Here is a 15,740-nt window from a genome sequence, read left to right as displayed (position 1 = left end):
TGCTGTTTTTCCAGCTGCTGGAGAACAAATGCCCGCTAAGCCTGATGGTTTCCACATCCACTTCCTCGCATTTTACACAACATAATCGGAGACCCCAAAGAGAAGCACTTAGACCAAGTCACTAACAGTCATTTCCCTTGTTTTAACATGCGCTGCTATATACCCCAAATGCTAAACCCTCAGCTTGCTTAGTTAATGTTTTGACAACTATTGCATGGTAACACAGGGGTCAGACACTATTTGCTGAGGAATTGGAGTCCGTCTTGTCATCTACATGTGTAAGTGCTGCTAAAATGAGAAGTAATTCTGCACTCACTGTTTACAATGAGTCGTGGTGATATAACCACTGACATTACTTTGTGCCAGAGTGTATGTGTTTTGGGCTTCTTCGTCGCTCATTTAATAACAGTCAGCCGAGTGGAAAATCGGGATCGTCCTCATGCCCGCCTCGTTCGTGTCACCGTTAAGAGGGGAGTCGTGCTGGACGACTGACTCTTCGGATGCAGTTTTGCAGACCCAGTGGAGGAGTGACTGCATCCTCTGTCATCACAAAGAAAGCAGACTGTCCCGCCGGTGGTGTATCGTACAATCGATGATACGTGGCTCTGACGCGCGTGTGGAAATTAATGGCAAACTGGCACACTATGGAATTTGCTCGCTCTCATTCTAGGTTTTATCGTCTTTCACCGTGACGGCGCTCTGCTCCCTTTTCAAGCTTCTCAGATGCAAGCAACAGGAGCAGCCTTGGGCAAAGTGAAATCGCGATCGCTGTTCAAGTTTCTTGATTTGGGTTGCAGTGATCGAGAGCCGACTGCAGGCACACGGCCCCGGGCGTTTTGTAGCTTGGGTGCTCGTGCAAATTCACATAGCAGTGGGATAATTTGGTCACTAATCCACCTGAACATGGCCGAACATATGAGGGAAGTCATGCGAACATGTTAACAAACCCCAATATGGAGATCTGTGCGACCGCAGCGGTCATAACATAGACTCGAGCAAAGCCTATAGGTCCCAAGAGACCTCCCCACATTTCCCCCCGCCCCGCCCCGGCTCCTCCACGGCACACACGTAAAGTCTTGGTGGAAATTTAATTAATCCTTAACTGCAAGCCAATAAGGTTACATAGAATTTCAGTGAGATTGTTTACCGAATGCATTTAAAAAGGTGGAAGTATCTTCAGTGTTTACCAGCACTTTAAATGAGACAAACACAGTACTTATAGTACAAATGAAAGTACTGTGGATGGCGGGGTTGGACAAGACTGCTGTGTACATCAACCAGCAACTTGACCTTAACTACCTCAGTACCGTATATATTCGGCAATATAAGCCATGCATGTCATAATGGAATCAGGTATTTGCTAAGTAAATAAATAACAATATGGCCATTGTATCTGTGTTTTTACTTGCAGGGGAACATGCCAGGTTGCGTTTGGTTGAGCTGTGAATGAGGTCAGGCCGTGTGAGTCACGGTTCTCCTAGAGGCGCGGGGTGAGCCGGTGCGTGGGAGGGTTCATCATGGGGGGCCGTCCGGGGAACAGGATGTGTCTGCAGCTCGGGCCACTCCGGTCTCCCGTAGGGGAGCAGGAGGAAGGCCGACAGCAGCCGAACCCGACTCCCCCTCTGCCCGTGCTCCTACGCAAGGACAAGACGAACAGGGTACCCAGACTCGCTACGCCTTGGATCAAAGCCACATATGGCAGGCAGAGGGAGTGCAACGTGTGTGCGGAGCTGCTTCCCACTCTGCCTCTTATGCCTGCAGATTCACTCACGTACAGTAACGAAAGTCACTCGCTCTTCAGTCCCTTGTCTTGATGGTGCCCTGTTCTGATGTCCCACCAGCTGCGATCCCAGTCTGTACTCCACATGCTTCCACTTGGAATGTGATGATTCACAAAAGCTTCATGGGGTTACCATGGCAAAAAACAAGAAACAGTGAAGACCGCAAAGTCAGCAGTCTCCTAGTCTGTCTGTCCAGCCGTGTGCGTACAGTAAAAGAATAATAATCTCCACCTTTCGTCTGTTTTGTTCAGCCAGCTGGGTTTACCTTGAGGAACAAGGTCCCAGCTTGGTGATGAATCTAGGTGACGTGACAGAGTGCACATTAGTAGGATGGAGCAGACCACACCTGGGTGAAAGTTAAGGGGAAGGACAGGTTGTAATTGGGCTTGGTAGTTATGGGACCAGTGGGGTGTGGCGGTGCAGCGGGTTTGGCCTGTGCCTGCTCTCTGGTGGGTCTGGGGTTCGAGTCCCGCTTGGGGTGCCTTGCAATGGACTGGCGTCTTGTCCTGGGTGTGTCCCTTCCCCCTCCAGCCATGTGCCTTGTGTTGCTAGGTCAGGCTCTGGCTTGCTGCTACCCTGCTTGGGACAAGTGGTTTCAGATGGTGTGTGTGTGTGTGTGTGTGTGTGTGTGTGTGTGTGTGTGTGTGTGTGTGTGTGTGTGTGTGTGTGTGTGTGAGAGAGAGAGAGAGTGAGCTATGGGACCTCAACATCATAGTGTGTTGAGGTAGCAATGTGATTTGGTTATGGGGAGGATGGGGTTAATCCTGTACCATAACTGAGTTTGACCCCATCAGTGCAGCTCTGTGAGATACTGACCTCCATGCTGGAAGGTAACAGACAGCTGGAGCTTCCTCTCCTCTCTGTACGAGTGTCCTCAATGTATCAGTGAGCTCTTCACACATTCTGCCAGAAGCAGACAAAACAGAAAAATCATATCTCTCCAAATCACTTTCACAGGGCTGTGACTGTAATACACCAGACAAATTTTTGATGGCCTTGCACTTGTGTTTTATTCTGTTCTTCAGATTTTTTTTTACCTCTCTTTACATTTCATGCATGTTTCATACTACTTTCATTAGGTAGACTGGGCTTATATAACTTTATCCACTTTTGTACAACCTTATTTATTTAACAGTGCAATGTTTTGAGTGAATGGGGGTGCGGTGGCGCAGCGGGTTTGGCCGGGTCCCGCTTTCTGGTGGGTCTGGGGTTCGAGTGCTGCTTGGGGTGCCTTGCGATGGACTGGCGTCCCGTCCGGGGTGTGTCCCCTCCCCCCTCCAGCCTTATGCCCTGTGCTGCCGGGTTAGGCGTCAGTTCACTGCAACCCTGCTTGGGACAAGTGGTTTCACACGCTGTGTGTGTACGTTTTGAGTGACCCGGGTTATTATAACCTCGAGTTCTCATTCCGTTATGTTGCCACACGTCCGTCATCTCTAGCACAACCGAGTTCCTCGTTGTGTTTATATGAATTGTTTACTGAAGATTCAAAGCATGGATTTGCACAAAAGATCCTCAGGTCGCCCCACCTGCCCTTTGACCGTCCCCAGCTGTGGCCATAGCGCGAGGTCATCAGTGATGTCACTGCTGCCCATGCGGTAGCGGAGTGGTCACATGTGGGGATCACGTCTGAAGCGTGAACGCGTTGTGGGGAGCGGTGTGGACGAGCGCGGCGGGAACGCCCCAGCGGGACTTCCAGAGCGGCGAAGCACACAGCGGGGCATTTTGCGGCCCCTCGGAGCTCCTCTCATGTGTGAAGGCCTTCATTCCCTCCTCGTGACTCAGAGCCCGACTCCAGCTGTTCCACGCAAACAGGAAGCGGCTCTCAATGTTTTCATTCAGAAAAGGAGCACGCTCACACTCGCACACACTCACACACTCATAGGCGCATGCTCAACACATTGAGGAATTACAATGCAGGATTAGTTCAGAAAAATGCACTTTTTTACCCTCTGACGTAAAGCACTTATTGTTTTCTCTGGGTCCTGCATCACTGTGGGAAGACACACACACACACACACACACACACACACACACACACACACACACACACACACACACACACAGAGCATGCAAGGCTGGAGGAGGAGGGGACACACCCAGGACAGGACACCAGTCCATCGCAAGGCACCCCAAGCGGGACATGAACTACAGAGCAGGACCCGGCAAACCGGCTGCACCACTGCACCCCTCAGGTGCTAAATAAATAAATAAATAAATAAATAAACTAACTGACTGACTTGCTAACATGACTCGTTTCACTTTGACACTTTTCTCCAGCGAGATGTACAACACAGCGTGAAGTAGGGCAGCTGGTAACATAGTACTTGGAGCTACTGCCTTTGGACCTAAAGGTTGTAGGTTTGAGCCTCACCTCCAGCTGTAGTACCCTGGAGCAAGGAGCTTACCCTAAATTGCTCCAGTAAAATTACCCAGCTGTATAAGTGGGTCAATAATTCTAAGTTTATTTGGAGAAAAGCATCAGCTGAATGTAAAGTGCATTTCACCATTAGACAAGACTTAGATGGAAAAGTTCAACTCCATCTGTGCCGAGAGCAGCTTCAACACCGGCAGTGAGGAAGCGGGAATAATTTGGTGATGTTTTACATATATATTGTTCATTTCACAAAGGTTCAGCTGTATTGTTGTTCATTTAGTTTATTATAGCTGTGCTTGTTCAGAAGTAAGAAAAGGAAATAAATACATAAATGATCATTCATAACAAGCAGCAGTAGCTCTGTAACTGTAACCCAGTGGCATCTTTCTGAGAGGATTCCTGCCCCAGATCTCTCACAGTGAGCAACGCCAACTCCCATCAGCCTTGTGGTGGGATCCGCTGAGCACTTTGCTCACGACAACAGCGATGAGCGCAGCCACCTAGTCACCCTTTCCAGGAACAGCAACATAAACAGAGAGCCCAGGGGTCTGGACTCTCCGGCACCCTGCTCTGGACAAGTAGTTTATGATGATGAATGGGTGGACGGAGGGGTGGATGGAACTGGCCTCGTTTGCTGACTTTTTTTTTACGATCTTTCCAACAAATATAATAAGAATTACTATTCTACAAGTTTCCAATAAAATTCTTTTGCTTTTTTATTCACATCTCTTTTATTGAGCTACACTATCTCTCAGTAAAAACCATGACTAGAAACGTGTGATTTTTTGGTGGTTTTTAATAAACATATGTATATTTTTTGCAAAACGTTCCGCAAAATTTTTGAAATTTTTTTTAAAACACCTACTGCCTATTTTTACACCGTAAAATCAGAAAGAAAAGGTCGCATTTCTGCTCCAAGTTCCAACAGCGATGAAGAGCAACCGAGTACTTGCGTGTTTGACGGCTCTCGCTGCTCGTGCCCCTGACCAGAGCACACGTGTGTGTATGTGTGTATGAACTATTGCGTGGGATCGCTTGCTCATCAGAGGATAATTTGGAAATATGGTGTGTGTGATGGACGTGGGATGCAGGGATGACAGTTCTAGTCGTGGCCACAGGTGTGTGTGTGTGTGCGCTCGGTGAGACCTGGGGCAGTGTGACAGTGACAATTAACACACCAGCCCCCTGTTATTTAGGTGTCTCTGTCTCTCTGTCATTGGGCGTGTCTCAAAAGTGGCTCTCAGTAAGTGTGTGTCCACATGTGAGCACATACCACAGGAGGGTCGGTCAGTGACGACTGTGGCCCAGTGAACACTCACCATACCGTCTTATATCACCCTCCCAGGGACAGCTGGTGGCGTAGTGATCGGCGCTACTGCCTTTGGATCCCAGGTTGCAGGTTGGATCCCCACCGCTGACTATAGCATCTACCCTTGAATTGCTCCAGTAAAATTACCCAGCTGGGTAAAAGGTTCTAACCTTAAAACTGTTTGTCACTTTGAGAAAAGCAGCAAATAAGTGTAAATATGCATATCAGGTCTGACAGGGTACCTCTGTGTAGTGACATTGAAACCGTTTAGTCCTAAATAACTTTCTGTCACTTTTATGTGCTATCATTACTTGAAGCGCATCATTTGGAAATTATTTTATGTGTAGAAATTGAATTTTATGTGCCTGGAAGATCCGCTTTCGCAGACGTCCGGGTGACTGTGCGGGTCTGTCAGCGCCATCTAGCGGTGAACCCGGGAAGCTGCAATGCGCCCTATAATGAGTGAGACAGGAGCACGCAGGCAGACATACACGTGCTACACATGTGGCTGACATTGTTCTTAGGTCACAGGAAAAAGTTTGCGTGTGCATGTGCAGAACGTTTGGTCTTATATAGCAGGTCATGCAGGAACCACAGCAAAATATTAATTAACGTTGTCCTCTTGTGCTGCTTGTGGAAAATGGTTAAAGCACCGGTACATTTCTCTGCAGAATAATGAATCTGAATTTGCATGCGGAGTCCTAGACTCATATTAATACCTCCTCTTTGGATCGGTCTTTTGCAGAAGCATACGAATCTGTGGATTTCATGTGATGCGGCTTCACGCTTAACCTGCTTGTAGGTTTTCGTTTTGCTTGAATTATGACACGTTTCTAAAAAAATGACCTGCAGCCCGACTAGGTCTATAGGAGATCAAATACTAAAACACTGGAATGTGTGCCGCACCGTTTCAATTTGTCGTTGTCAACAGCCTAAACCCAGCGGTGTGTTTGAGGACCACAGTGCAGCGTGGCCCCGCAGCGCCACACGTTTTACATCCAACAGCCTACTGCCTAAACGTGGCCTGCATTTCCTTCGAAACCGTTGAAGCATCTATGTACAGCGTACAGTTCCTGTGACCAGACCTGACCCCAAGATACTACCCTCAACACAAAAAGGTAAACAACTGAAATGCTCATTTTCATCTGTTTCAGAAATAGGAAAATGTAAGGGAAGGCAAACATAACTTTACTCTCATTAAAAAATTACAGTAAATAGGAAAAAAAAAAAAAAAAAACACCATTCTCCACGCACAAAGCAAACCAGCAGGTAGGTACAGTGTGGTGCGGGAACATAGTCCCAGCACTGAAGAAAAGCTTTTACCCACAGTAGTACAGTATGTCACATATTGTATAACATAGTGTTAGAAACACATCTACAAAAGGTTTAACAAGTAATGGGGGGGGGACATGGTGGTGTGGTGAGCAGTGCCGCTGCAAATGGGTGGTGCAAGAGAATGCGGGTTTGATCCCCACTCAGTCTGTGTAGAATTTGCTTGTTTCCCCCATTTCTGCAAGAGTTTCTTCTGGGTGCTCTGGTTTCCTCCCACAGTCCAAAGACACGCAGTTTAGGTGAACTGGCGAAACTAAAGTGCCTTTAGTGTGTGGATGGGCGAGTGACTGTGTGTATGCTACTCTGCAATGAACTGGTGCCCCTTCCAAGGTATACCCCCCTCCAGCTTTGCATCTAATGCTTCCAGGAAAGGCTTCAGGTCACTGCAACCAAGCTCAGGAGAAGCGGTTATTAAAATTGGATGGATAAATGTAATACTGGTTCACACTCCAAGATATGTCCTGCTGTTTTTTTTCCTTAACAACAACCTCTGACAAAAAGCTCTTATAGAGAGTTTAAGGTCGTTTAAATTGGTTTTACTACATTAAACATTAATATAGAAACTTTGCACACACAGAAGAAAATATTAAATTGTACATATAGTTTAATTTCTAATGAAAAGTACAATAATGCAGATTTTGAAGTTCACAGCTTTGGGTTTTAGTTGCCTCATTGACTATTTTTTTGCCACATGAAGCCTTTGAGAAAGTTTCTTGCAAACAGCATCATAATGACGGGAAGCAATGGAATCTCGGCCTGAAACGTGACAGACTGTTCTGAAGTATAATTGCTCTTCAGTAGAACAATATGCACAGTTCGGTTGTTGCTGTAAACAAAACTAATTTGCTGCTTAGTGACCAAGTATTTGACTTATTCATCCAGCTGGGTGTCTTCACTGGGGTATTTCAGGGTACGTACTTTGCTCAGGGGTACAACGGCAGGAATGTGGTCTGGGGTTTCAATTAGCAGCTCACGAGTCCCGGTGCTCAAGAGCCGTGTTACTGACAGTCGCACCCAGGATGCGCCTGGTGAGCAAAATTCACCGATACGCGGGGTGAACTGCCCGGGACGTGACGTTGTTCTGGAAAGTCTGGGGACGAACAAGGTGAATTACGGTAAAAGGGAAAATCTTCTGGCTTGTGATGAGAGCAGTGCTAGAAGGTCGCTGTCGCTCTGGTAGCTGTCTAGTTTGCCCAAACTAAGCGAGTGTTTTGATTTGTGCACTTCCCCCCAGTCTAAAGTGTAGAAAAGAATCCCCACATATAGTTCCTACATCCATCCATCCAGCTTCAGTAACTGCTTGTTCTCATCAGGGTCACGGTGATTCAGAGCGTATCCTAGAAACACTGGTCATAAGGCTGAGTGGAGTACACCACGGACGGGACGCCCGTCTATTGCAGGGTTATGTACTTCTTCACTTTGAAATGTGTGTTGCTAACGGTAAAACCGAGCAGTTTTTACTTTACCTCTCGTGATGTCATGTTTTTTCAGGTGACCTCTCTGGTCTCCGTGAAAGCGATGGGATAACTCAGACACCGTCTCCATCACCTTCCTCTCCTAATACATCAGCTATGAAAGTATGTAATGTCCCATTCGCTTTGCTTTGAGTTTCTCACACACGCACACAGTCTGAAGCCGCTTGTCCCGAGTGGGGTCGTGGTGAACCAGAGGCTAACCCAGAAACACAGGGCACAAGGCTGGAGGGGGAGGGGACTCACCCAGGACGGGATGCCACTCTGTCACATGGTACCCCAAGCAGGACTCGAACCCCAGGCCCACCAGAGATCAGGACCCGGTCAAACCCTCTGCACCGCTGGAGTTTTGTAAAATGATGCTGTTATTACGCAGTTGGTATTTGCACAAAATTTTTGACAATGAAGAGAAGCCCGGATTCTTCCATATAGCCAGAACAACTGCCAGGCCACTCGTCCATTACTCAACGCCCTGGGGTGGGCGGCGTGTCCTGTCCCTTGTGCTTTGCCTCCATCCTCTTTGGGTGAGTCCTTCAGTTTTACAACCTTCTGGGTGGCATAGTGTAAATATTCATTTATGCCTGTGGGAAAATGCACGGTGTACATATTGTACGTATCATATGCATCGTATATAATATACACTGGCTCCTGAACTTACAACTGAGACCAAAATTCAGTTTGTAACCCAACTTGTTTGTAACTTCAGACACTTTTGCCACTAAGTCAAAGTGAAAGCTTCATAATGAAGATGTTTCCTCATTTTTTACAAGCAGCAAATCTTCAGTTTTCTAATAAAACCAGTTCTTTATTATTAAGCAAGATTTTTTTTTTTACTACTTTCATCCAAGATTACAATTTATTTTAAATTCGAGCTGTAAAAAAATGACACTCCTAAATTTTAGCGCCTTTAGGCTGTTCCCTAAGTTCACCTAATCATGAAGCCGGGCCTGGGCGCGAGGCTAGGGACACCCTGGATGGGACGATGGCCCAACACAGTGTGATGCTTTCATGTAGTTATTTTCCTCTGAGTGTACCCAATGAAAAGTAATTTAAAATTATTGAAAATAAAAATACTCAGTCTCCACAACCTTCCGTTCAATCCTGATTGCTACCAGATTTCCCCCATAATCCTGTGCAATGTTATATAAAAGCTAAAGTCTATAAAATTTTGTTTATAAAAATCTTTTTTATTTACAGGTGAAACTGTTTGACAAAATATTGCTTTAGCAAATAAAATACCGTGTAAGTCTTTCCATTTTAATTTTTTAAATAATTTTAGTTGCATTAAAAACAATTTAAAATACCTGCAAACCAAAGTCCATTGTCTGTAAACACTCTTGTTTGTGGGGAAATACGGTGACACAGCAGATACTGCTGCTATTAAGACAAATAATGTAATGCAAATGTATGGAGGTCAGGAGAGATGGGGGTCTGAAAAAAATGTGTTGAGACCCTTCTTGAGTGTTGGAAGGAATTCAGCAGTTCCGAGTGACGGAGGCAAATCATTCCAACGCTTTGGAGCCGGAACCGAGGTTCTTTGGGGTGGGTAATTTCACCGAAGTGATTCTGAGTGAGTACCTTGCACAAGAGTACTACAGGAGGACGTGGGATTCAACCCGGATCCTTCAAGTGCAAGGCAGCACCTCTAACCACTACACCCCCTGCTGGTGGAAAATTTTTCTCCCTTCCTCAGAGCAATGATAATGTTAATTCGATGAAACATTCCTTTTCCTTCCAATTGTTCTTTGATGGAGTTGCCTGTTAATCATAAGTTTCACAAAAAAGGCCCATTAGAAGCATTTTTAAACATTTTGCAAGTACTGGGATATGAGAAATACAAGCACTAGTAGGTAATGAAGCTGCTGCTGTACACGGTATGTTCTTCCTTGCAATTTGCATGTTCAGCACATACGTCCACGTCCGTGTCTCCTGCCCTGCAGGTGTGTGGCCGCCAGCTATCCGATCCCTTTCTGCACGGACGATGTCGAAGACGTGGAGCAAGAACGCGCCAAAAGTCCACCTCGAATCCACGTGACTGAAAACTATGACTGGTCTCCTTTCCTTCGCTGTGACCGACTCCTGGCTCACGAACAAAAAGGGAATTCTTGGAACTTCTGGTATATCGACATGCCTTTCAACATGGGTTAGCAGTCGCCAGAGTTAAATCCAAGCAATAAAGAGCAGGTTCTGATTCGGAAGATTTACTGCTAGAACAAGGTAAGGACTTTAGTTTTGGATCAGAAAACAGCTCTGACATCTTCATAGCTCTGCGTAGCTTTCTGGTGAGTGCGGCACTTTGATTTGCATGGATTTATACAAGCATGTCAGGCTTTGTTCAACGAAGAGCTGCAAAACTTGGAAAACATTTGTGACAGCTCTCCGACTCGTAGAAAAGCAGAATTATAGATCAAGATACATTGCCATCTCTTCTCCAGATGTTTTCGGCCATAGGCGTTCTCATTTCTGAAGGACACCCCTTCTAATATGCAAACGGCACAGCCTTCGTGTCTCTCCTCCTTACTGACCCCGAGGTGCACCTCACGCGATGCTGGGATTCTTTAAAAGGGTGGCTCTCGTTATAAAATGCTTCCTTGCGTTGTCATAAGCGTGTATGAGCTTCTACTTATGTTGCAGCCAAAAACCCTCAGACAGATTTGGACTAAAATGTTAAAATTCGACATGCCTTGAGACCTTCTTGTGCCTTTTTGCTGCTTTGTCTTACTCAGGTTCCTATATCATTATACGAAGGCTGTGAATTAAACAGCAATTATCCGAAATACATTTTAACGTATAACATTATCAATGTGCTGTGTATGGAAAATCAATGCGAAATAAAACTCATGCAAACAATTAAAAGACTAGATATGACTATAGGAACGGTTCCGGATAAGACTCCAGATACCAGTCTAGATCTAGGAATAAACAGTCTAAGAATAAATGTTCAAGCAGGAGACTCGGAAGCAGCTGCTTGGCTACTGTTTTGACTTCCGTGCAGAACAGCAACCCACTCATTAACTTAAGACTTTATAGTAAAGTATGGTGATAATTTATAGCGTACATCTTCCCTCGTGATCTTCAAGGGACTTGGCGAGCGTAGGTTTTGTACGGCAGCTAGGATGAGAGCGGCTCACCCCGGCCACGACGGGCTCATTCATTCTACCACGGATGGTGCGCAGGTGTTCCAGCTGCATCATTTAAAAACGAACACCCGGGACGGAAGGAGAGCACCTGGGCTAAATTAGGGAAATTATCAGGATAACCACACGCCTAAAGTGCTAAAATGGTACATTTGTTGGAAAAAGCGTGTACGGATGACAGTCGACCACATGCAGGAAGAAGCTCTTGTGAAATGTGAAAGAACGTCGCTAGAGGAACTTTCTGAACACCACTGAACTCCGGATCCTTCGTACTTTCAGTTATAGAAATTAAACTAATTTATTAGTGTGTCACATCAGCTGCGTGACTCTTGATGGTCTTGTACAAATTTTTTCTTTTACAAAATATTAAAGATTTTTAGCAGATGTCGGCAGTCATTTTGATATACAGTATGCTTGAGCTTTTAACTAAAAATGTTTACCTCTGAATTAGTCTCAACACTTTGAAGGTAATTCAGTAAACGCTCATCATAGTTAATCATACCACAGTTATGACTAATAATAGCTACCTGTTATAAAGCTGACTCATCCTCAATCATACTAGCACATCACCAATTTTATTGACATAGATTTTATATTTTATAAACACAAACACACACCAGACAGTGTATCCATTTAAACTATTTACAAAATAGAGCTCATGGATGTGCTACACATGTATAAAAATATGCATTACATCTATATAAATATATACACAATGTGCAAAACATATGGCATACAAACAAATCAGACACTATTTGCCGGTACTTCAAAATGCTGAACGTATGGATCTCCGATATCTTCGACATCTGTTGACAGATGCACAGATATGCAAGGAGCAAGTTGAAAGAAACCCAAAGGCAGACGACACTTATGCCCATACCTACATGCCTGCGGTAGCAACTGTCGTTTTGTCATCAGATCTTTAAGGTAAGAATCTGTAAAGCCGGAATTACTCTAAGTTCTCGAGCGCTGTACAGTAGGGTGAAAGTACGGTAACCAGCTGAAGAGGTCCACTGCTTGGCAATGTAATGTTGTCAGATCCCACACGCTGTCAGTCCCTTATTGGTTACAGCTTTGCTCAAGTAATCCTTCCATCAACAATAATGCATCGACACTCGAGTGTCAGAATGGCTAACGTGGGCACTGAAACAGTATGCATCGCATTCTTTTTTGGTTGGCCTATTTGGCTGCCAAGTGGTTTACAAAACAAACATACTTCTAAAAGACAGTAAAACTATGTACATCTTCTCCTTTCCCACTACTATACAAGAAATCCAATCAATAATTCACGTGTTTCCTCAACAAAACAACTGCTAAAATAAAGGCGAACAAAAGGCAACAGCTGCTTCTCGCCCTCTTTGGCAACTTGCTGGAGCGCTCCGGATCAGACTGCGGCCGAGGCCCGTCCTTTCAAGGGTTCATTACACCCGTCCGTCGTCTCTGAGTGGAAAAAGGCTTACGCCCTTACTGACCTACAACTAGAAAGTGCCACGCTAACTCTGATTGGTGTTGTCCTTGCAACAGCTCATGAAATGATTACCGCGGCATTAGTAGATGGCATTGATCCGACAGCACGGAGAAAGGACAGCGTGAGGTTTGAAGAATGCAATGTGAGGTGGCCACGTCTCAGACAAACATTGCGCTGCTTCCTGAGCCAAAAGGTACACGCCCATCCTGACCGTCTCCACCTGCGTCAAAACAACGCGCTCAGTGAGATTGCCGCGTTCGCACAACGATGAAGAGCCGTCCTCACCGCCGCATTCCAAAGTGCAACACCTGACCGCTCCTGTACAACACAGACCAGCATTTGGTCACCCTTTGGATTCAATGTGTAAATGTAGCTAAAAGAAAAAAATTCTAATACAATCTAAAAGGAAGAGAAAGCGATACCCAGCAAACGGTGAACGTCATGTCGCTCTTTTCGGTACGTCGCAACTACCTTGAAGGCAAAGTCCAGATGCGTCGTTCGCTGTTCGCCTGCCCGACGGTCCACTTACAGTCAGAGGTGAAAACGCGGCAGAGCTGCAGGGGCCGCCACACGTCCTCACCAGCATCTCGAGAAGCCGTTTTCTTCCAGCGAGCACCAGTCACGTATCCCCCAAATACGTCCCTGCTGTTGGCTCCGTCGTCATTTCAGCTACTCGGGAGGCGGACGGGATTTTAAAAAGCCGGAACACAGACAGACCTTCTCCTTTTCCCTTCGGTTGCTTCCGTAAAACTCGTCCGAATTTTTGCGGCACGCAAATCGCGGACAGAAAATATCCGTCAAGTGCCGTTCAGAGGAAAGATTAGGAATATGCTCACTTCACGGGAAAAAGAAAGCTAAGTAATGGTCAATTTAGCTTTCCACACAGACGCTTTTTCGAGTTCGTGTGATTTAACAGTACCTTACATTCAAGATTTGTACCACATCAACATGGAAACTCCTTTTGCAGAGGTACCGTACTACGATATTTGCAGAGCTTGCTTTTGTAATTTATAGTAACACCAAAAAGAATTTTATTGCTAAACTCAAGGTCTTGCGGGTGCAGTACTGCACATGCACACTCTCTCTCTCTCTCACACACACACACACACACACGCACAGTGAAGGGATAAATGCAATTACCAACTAGATTAAAGCTTTTGTAGACAACTGTTCACGCTGATCCCCAGTACCAACACACCGAAAGTGTTCTAGTTCAACCCAGAAAGCCTGTCAAAAAAGAGCATTATTTATGAGCGACTAAACACACAAAGCAATGGCACACATGACTCAATCTCATGCAGTTGTCGGCTGTACTGGTAGCTGAGTCCAGGGAAATGGACCTGTTCAGGACCAGCTACACTGGACCTACTTCATTGTCCCAAGACACATTCAGACGGATGAAGAGACAGACAACGAGAGACAGAGACATCTGCTTTCACAGCATCACTGAATACCACAGAACGCATGATCTTCAGAGGCTTTCCACGGCCTAAATGCACGTGGAATCCAGCAGAACTGCTCAGCTGTAAAACTATCCTTTTTTTTTTTTTTAAAAAAAAAAATCCCTATTCAAATATTTTCCTTCCATATAGTTTACATTATATTTACATGACCGTGAGAAGTTTAAAATTCTTCTTTTTTTTTTTTTAAAAGAAAAAAAAAAAGGCATATTAAAAAAGAGGTTATAAACAAAGCCCCACTGGTAAGAGTGTCTCATCACGATCAGTTGAACCACATCCAGAGCCCTAGATCAAAACACGTGTAATATGTAGTGTGCTCAGAAGGGATCACTTTCTGACTGCCCACCACGCAGTGTGCACATGGTTTACGTAAGTGAACAGGGCTGAAACCCATCACTGCTTAACGGGACAACATACCAAAAGCATAAAAAAAAAAATCATTAAAAAGGACTAAAGACAACACAGCCTTCCTTTTAAAATGCTTGCAGTTTCAATTCGCACTGACAAGGCTGCTTGCTTTCAAACTCTATGTGATGAGGGGAAAAATGGCAAAAATATATATCTGGACTTCCCAGCTTCTTAGTACCTCACTACAGTAATATGATGACCATGTTTGGAGAAGTGCCTGTAACCCAATTTGTGTTTCATGGCTCCTCCGGTGGGTAGCAGCTGGCACACAGTCAGAGGACAGCAGGACCACGAGCGCCCATTTGCCCTTATGCAAGATACTTGAAGTATGCAGATCTTTAAATGGGTTCAACAGTCATTTCATAGCTATAGGCACCAGGTTGGCACAGGGTACTGAATCCAGTTGTAGATATGGCAAACAAAACGTAAAATTTGCCACAACTGATAAAAAAGACTCAATTCTTTCATTAAAGGAGAAAAACCAAAACGGGCTTAAATGCTCTTATTACTAAGTATAACTAATTGATCAGGAATTTCCAATGACCCAAATCCGTCTGAAATCCACAAATTTTCCTACCTAATCAATCAAGATTAAGCAGATTATCTACAATTAGAAAACAGCCAATGGACTGCTGAACTGTATGGGGCTACAGCAACCCTTCTGAGTCATTAATACAGGCTAACAAGCCGGTAAAAGTGTTTCTATTGCTCTTTCCACTCAAGAACATACTGTTATATCTCTTGGCCGTTTTACGATTTTACATGATGTGTTGCGTGACGAGTTTAAAACAACACATTCCAACTGGCCAGACTTTTGTTTTACATTTGTCACTTTTTGGATCTGATTCTGAATGTGTTATCAGTCCTGGATACAGGCTGTGGAGGAAATGTCAGGTACCTATGCAGGTATAGATATGTGTTATAGTATGGAAAAGAATCTCTGCTACAAAATTAATGTAGTGTCATGATCAATCAGTGTGATCGAACAACTGTATTTCG

Source organism: Scleropages formosus, chromosome 20, assembly GCF_900964775.1.
Source record: "Scleropages formosus chromosome 20, fSclFor1.1, whole genome shotgun sequence".
NCBI classification, from domain to species: domain Eukaryota; kingdom Metazoa; phylum Chordata; class Actinopteri; order Osteoglossiformes; family Osteoglossidae; genus Scleropages; species Scleropages formosus.
The sequence above is the reverse complement of the archived record's forward strand: the minus strand, read 5'-3'. Positions refer to the sequence as shown.